Source organism: Lagopus leucura, unplaced genomic scaffold, assembly GCF_019238085.1.
Source record: "Lagopus leucura isolate 7727_CA_CO unplaced genomic scaffold, USGS_WTPT01 Super-Scaffold_100159, whole genome shotgun sequence".
Lineage (NCBI taxonomy): Eukaryota > Metazoa > Chordata > Aves > Galliformes > Phasianidae > Lagopus > Lagopus leucura.
Window position 1 is genome coordinate 15,514,818 of NW_024962335.1, and position 6,447 is coordinate 15,521,264.

General features: G+C 42.6%; 1 long non-coding RNA gene across 1 annotated transcript; it reads right to left on the minus strand.

Annotated features, from left to right (window-relative positions):
* Positions 1–2,053: 2,053 nt before the first annotated feature.
* Positions 2,054–6,222, minus strand: LOC122190257. Its single transcript, XR_006182098.1, has 3 exons — positions 5,753–6,222; positions 4,842–4,923; positions 2,054–3,039 (listed from the first exon to the last, which is right to left on the minus strand). It is a non-coding gene; the product is annotated as an uncharacterized LOC122190257 (long non-coding RNA).
* Positions 6,223–6,447: the final 225 nt, after the last annotated feature.

Here is a 6,447-nt window from a genome sequence, read left to right on the forward strand (position 1 = left end):
TGGAATTTCCTGCTCAAACCAGAGATCCTGTTTGGCTCAGTGTGAGCTTCTCTCCAATACAGCCCACAGACCTGAGATGACCGTAAGTTGTATATATCAATGCCAGCAGGAAAAAACACAGTGACTTGGGAAGCACATCAGACAATGCTTTAGTGCTCTAGAAAATAATTATGCTAAGTTTATATCAGTATAACTAAGTAGGTCTAACATAGCTTATCACCAGTCTTGTACTCTCAAAATATGTTTGGTTTCAAAGAGAATATGCCTATGTATAAAACAGGTACGAAGTGTTTTCTTGGGATGGCTATCAATGTAATAAAATGTCAATAACAAATGATAAATGCTAAGTAAAAGAAGCTTTTCCTAAGCAGCTTATGCTAAGAATATAAATCTTCCCCTGCTACCAAAAGACTACATTAAGTGTAGTCCTTCTAATCTCATTGGCAGACTGCTATCACTGCCGGATAAGAATAAGATCGATCGTCTCGATGGCTCTTCCAAGCAGGCTCTGCCTGGTTAATCACAATGGGAGATGACTGCCCTTCTGTTGACATTTGGCATCTCCTGTCATCACTGGAGCAGGGCACGTTCCACCCAGAGGGATGACTCAGGCAAAACTTGTTGGCTCTCGTTAGCCACAGAGCATTGCCTAAACCCTGAAGTCTGCATCCTGTGTGAGCAGTGCACTAATCTGTTTTAATCTGTGGTTAATTCCTACAAACATCAATTGGAGAGAAGACACAATGAAAGCTATAGAACAGCCTCTCAAATGAATTTGAGTCCGTCACAGGTGTCCTCCACCACTGTGGCCAGCACCAGCAACTCACCAGTGTTGGCAAAGTAAACTCCATGCCATGCCTGTCCTTTCTCTTTCCAGCTTCCCATGTCCACATGGTGTCACATCCTCAAAATGTGGTGCAAGACAGAGCTAGAATGAAGTAGGTAAAGAAAGCCTTTACCACATGTTAACATTTTACAGACAAATTGACCTCGTAATAGCACAGAAATATTATCTAAAGTAAAGTTTTTAAAGTATCTAGAAATCTTGGCCATATTAGAGAGACTCCTTCTTGTACAAGAAAACACAGACCAGTTTCCTACAGATCTAAGCCTCGTATCGTCTTATAGTAGCTCCTCTATTTCCTCTCAACTACTCTCATGATAAAGTAGAAGTGATTACTCTGTAGTCACTCCTGTCTTAACTCTTTCTCAGTGTGAGAGGTCTTGCTTTCAAGTAAAGCTCCTCAGTGCCCCATGATAACAGCCATGGCCCTGAGCAGACTCCCTGATGGTTCCTCAGCACACCCAGCACAGCCTTCTCAACGGGAACATTTCACAGGGTTTCTCTACCCAGTGATCTACTTTAATTAAACTGATAGGAACGTAACTATGTTTGAAATTCCTGCTTAGAGTTTATCAAAAGTGATTCAGACTGGTCAGCCTCAAATAAGGAGGCACAGACCAAATGTGTATTACATTCTCAAATCTCTCACGGGACAAAGAAGTTTATGAAACAAGACTGGGCATGCCAGCTCCAGCCTGTGATGGCTGAGATGGCACCAGCACATTGTTATTAGCTTGCTACTGTCTGTGAGCAATGTGGGATGCAGCAGCAAAATGGCCAGATTTGAAACTGAATTTAAGCAGCATTGTAGGGCAGGTTGCAGACGAGGCTTGGTGTTAACAAGATATGGCTGTAAAGCCATGGCAGTGCAGGGATGGAGCCTGAGCAGGGTGTGCTGTACCTAGACCCAGCAAGCATCCTTTTGACATGAAAGTGGGACAAAAGCAGCATGAACCCTTGAAGCCTGAACAGACTGGGAGGAGAAAAAGCTTCCTACTGGCTCACACAGACCTCAAAGTAGCATTGGAGTCATGTGCAACAGGGACAGGCCAGAAGGATAATTCCCATTGAAAAAGCAATTTCACTGAATAGTAGAGGTGCTTGAGCAGAGGAAACACAGCTTCCCACTGCAGCTATAATAGTTTGCTGTGGCCTTTGGGTGGCACCACCCTGGTATCCCCCCTCTACAGACACTGACTGATAGTAAGAAATAAATCCCTGAAAAGATACGGGAATGGAACAGGATTAGATGTTTTACTTAAGGGCTGGAAGGAGAAAGGGGGTCAAATGCACAATTAGAGGGAAGATGCTCAAACCATAGGCTCTGAACTCTGGGTTTGTATGCTGCTTGGCACAGTGTGGCCACAATCCTGCTGAGGTCCCCAGGCAGCATGGCAGTATGCATCAGCACCAGTTTCTAATCCCAGTCAAAAGCCAAACCCAGTAGGCACCGCCTGGATCACAGAAAGGATTAGCCAGCACACTGTAAACAATAGTTGCAGGAGTCACTGTGCCTATTGTGCAAGCATTTTGTGCTGAGTGTACAGAAATTCCTGAGAAAATGGGGATGTTTTGATGAGAACGTAACTGAGATTCTCAAACAGAAGTAATGGGGTATTCTCAGTCTTTAGCCACAGGGATAATCTATCAATATCACTGCATACCATCCCTAGCTCTGCATCAACCAGATTAGCAAGGACTGCAACTCATATGTGTACTATGAAGCAATAAAGACAAGCTACTTACAAGATGATCCTTTGAAGCATTCAGACTACCTACCTTTTCCCATGAATAGGCCTTACTTTCTTTCATCACAAAAGCGCTTCTATCATAAGGCAGAATGTGTGGGAGAGTCAGTGGGTCCACGGGAAAAATCAGCAGAAATTAGAAAAATTAACATTTCTTTAGAATGAAAAAAAAAAAATTGGAGATGCTATAGATGTTTTTTCTATTAAACCATACACTCTTAGCCTAGACTCTAATTCCAGGAATAGCTGAGGGCTGGCATCTAGGATAAAGTCAGAATTGCTTGAGTTACCGTAACTCAAGAGGAGCTCATTTGAGGACAATCAGCTTGGTTCCAGCACCAGCAGCCACATCACAGGCCACACTCAGTCTAAACACAGCAGCTTCACTGAGCTTGGGCTTCACCATTCACCTCCCAGCAGAGATGTTTAAACCGTTCCCAGTTCAAGCTAGAGGAGGACAGAGAGAAGCCCACCGTGAACAGTCTTCAGGTCAGGCTTCAAGTTAGTGAAGAAAATAAAAAGGGTGTATTTTTAATAATTAATTTTGTTTGGTATTCATCCTTTTATAACTTGTGATGTCTTTATGTAATATGCCTCTAGTTTCACCACCATTTCCTTAAGAAAAATGAGATACACTCTAATAAGTCAGACCTAAAGCTTGCCAGTCTGGATGCATTGGTAGGGGAGACAAAACAATCCCTCACAAAGACGGGTTATTGCTAACCTTGTCAGCAGGCATAAAGAAAACCGAGGGGAGTTATGTGCACTAATTGTGTTATCTTTCTGAGCTTTGTGATCTCAAAAACCCTCAGGGATTTTTTGAGATGCTCCCTCTCTGTCAGGTGCAAATAGGAAGCGTGCTTAGAGTGTGTTCCTCAGATACACAGCAATAACAGTGAAATCACAATTATGATAAATGATGAACAGTAATGAAATAATGGTAGAAGGAGCTCGAGGTCCCACTTGTCCACCTGCCTTCTGTGCACTACAATGGGCACCTGTCTACCCTGGCAGGACCAAATCCTCTTTTTTTGGTCCAGAAAAGCACATGGTCAGACACAGCGGAAGTCAAAAGACATTTGCTGCTAAATTCCTAAATGAAAGAGATTTCAGTGTGAGGGGCTGGGCCATGTCAAAGAGCCTTTTAAGCTTTGTGCTCTGGTGGAGCTGGTGGCAGCAAAGAGCACTTTGTTGGTCACGTATGCAGCTGGGGCTATGGCCTTGCACAAGCCTCCTCAGCAGCCTCTAATCTAGGAAAAACTTGTGAACAACGAGGATATTAAGCCACATGAGCGCTGTCTCATCTGGTTTAATGCCAAGGCATTAGAGGGAAAGGAGGACATCTGTGTCTTCTCTGTGAAAACTCCCCCATCAGCCCTTGAAGCAAACCAATTTAACTAATGGGATGAGATATGGAATTGCAAATGCTGTTCTCAGCTACAATGTGTTGAAGTGAATATCCCTTTTGGAGGAAGAATTCAACTTAGTCTTCTCTTTGAGGTCTAGTTTCCAGCTTGCCTACATGTTCACAGGACAGACTTCATGTAGATATCTAGTCTTGGTGTTTTTCTAATCATAGGGGTTGAATATGAGAGAGGTGTATGTCAAGTTAGGGCCTATTATTTGTAATTAACTTAGCTTTTGCAGAACAGACAAAACAATTGGAGAAACTGGAAACTGGAGATCAAGTAGTTGTTGTTGGATTCAGTTACTGGCTTTACTTGACCCGAGGCAAAGCCCACTCTGAGTCCAATGCAAACTCTCCCATCAGCTTCAAGTATGACCAATTATTTGCCAAAAGAGCACCAAAAAAAACCACAAAAACCTTGGGGCTGTTTATAAAGATCTAGAACCAATGTGCCTGAAATAAGAGTAAGTATGCATAAATATTCATCACACATATAGACTGTTTTCATAAGTGTAACAGGAGTAAAAGAATTAAAGCATGTTGTCATTAACTGTGAGATCAGGAATTTTGTTCACCTTATTCTAGGCCTGGCAATGATCTAGCTACATACAGAAGTGGAGAGGTTGCTGCTTAGGTGTAGTGCTGCAACTGACACAACGCATGCTTTGATTGTGATCTTGAACACAATCCACTGATCTTCTAGGAGTGGACCAGGAGGCTGTAGGTGGTTGAGCAGCTTGTTATTCTCATAATCCTCTTCCTTTCCCTGCATCTCATTTCTAGTGGACAAAAATCTAGATTATTTTTTGTGATTACTAGAGTAAATAAAACCAAACCATACCTGAAAAAAGCAGAGGAAATCTTCAGAAACAAAACAGGGCCCATAGAGGGGACAAGGCTAACTTTCAGCTCTGATCACAAGGCTGCAGAAAGAGAAAAAAAACTGAAATAGAATTCCAAGACAGTCCTTGAGCAATACACAAGAACAAAACAAACCCAAAGGCTTTGCCAACTCACCACATGAGGAAATTCCTTCCTATCCTAAGCATAGCCAGGGATTCTGCAATGTATCCAGGAGCAAATATTGTTAGGGCTGATCTAGGGCTGACTGCTTTTGTCCAGGCGTGATATTGGCACTCAAAAGATGATGCTGGTTTTTCATCTTGCTTTTTAATAATTACTTAAGGAATCTCCCACAGCAAAAAAAAAAAAAAAAAAAAAAATAAAAAAATTCTAAATACTGGTTAATCTTTTAGAGCAAAAGCCAGACTTTCCAAGTGTTTGATCTAAATTCAGTTATTTTTTAATTTCCAGGAGTGGTGGTTTGTCTTCCTGTCCTGAAGATCTCTCGAAGACATGTCATGTCAAATCCTACACAGAAATCTAAGGCCCACTAGGGGTTAATGCATTTAAGCTGTGAAAACATGTTTCTGTAAGTAAGTGGCAGCACAGCTATGTAGAAATCTTGAATCTGCAGAAATTTCACATACAAGGAATGTCCTGTGGTTCTCAATGGCGTCAAGTTGCCCTTGTACTTTGCACCCCCAGGGTGGTGGTGGCTGCTGGCTGGGAGGGCAGGCAGCATGGGGCTCTACTTGAGGCACCTCGTGGGAAGGCACCGAGCACGGTGGTTCTGAGGAGCACAACTGGTGTTGAATATATTCAGCACTACAAAGGATCTGGCCATTAAAATGTCCCTTGCTGCTGCAGGCCAAAATAATTAAAACATCAGGGCATTAAATGTTTACGTACCAATGTCTTGCACGTCCACGTGCTTTATTCTAAGTCCTCATAACGGCCATATAAACTCTTAGTCTGATTTGGCAAGTCAGCCCAGTGATTCCTGGTTCTAATAAACAGTTTTGGCTTCTCTTGTGGAATCCCTTCTCCAGTTAAGCCTTGGTGCTGGAGCTGTGAACAGCGAGCCCAGGGGTTTGCTTGTAGACACCAAGCCTGGCCATCCAGTGGCGCATGGCACAGAGGCACTTGAGCAGCAGCAGCAATTTGGTAGCTCATGCTGCAGCCTGGCAGGGCTGTTGTGCGTAGAGTAGCTTTTCTTGGAGGTAGATGGTCCAAAACTGCATTCTGAGATAAAGCATGACAGAGGTTGCAGTTACCTCAAAAAGTAAACATAAGATGTTCAGAATGAAAGATGCACTGAGAAAAAAATGCAAGCTTGGCTGAGCATGGAAGTAACTCTCACTGCAGCCAAAGCAACTTACTTCCCTTTTCTTTAAGAGGATTCAATATCACAACCATAAAACTAAAATAAAAGTACAAGCATGTAAGTGTGGTAAGACTGCTATAGTCTGGTTATCTTACAACAATTTAAGGCTGAAGTTGTAAAAATGATAAATGCAGAATCTGAATGTGAGCCAGTAAAACAAAATCACATAACCCTACAATATCTTTGCAATGTGCATAGACAAGCCTTCTTCCCTCCTCTG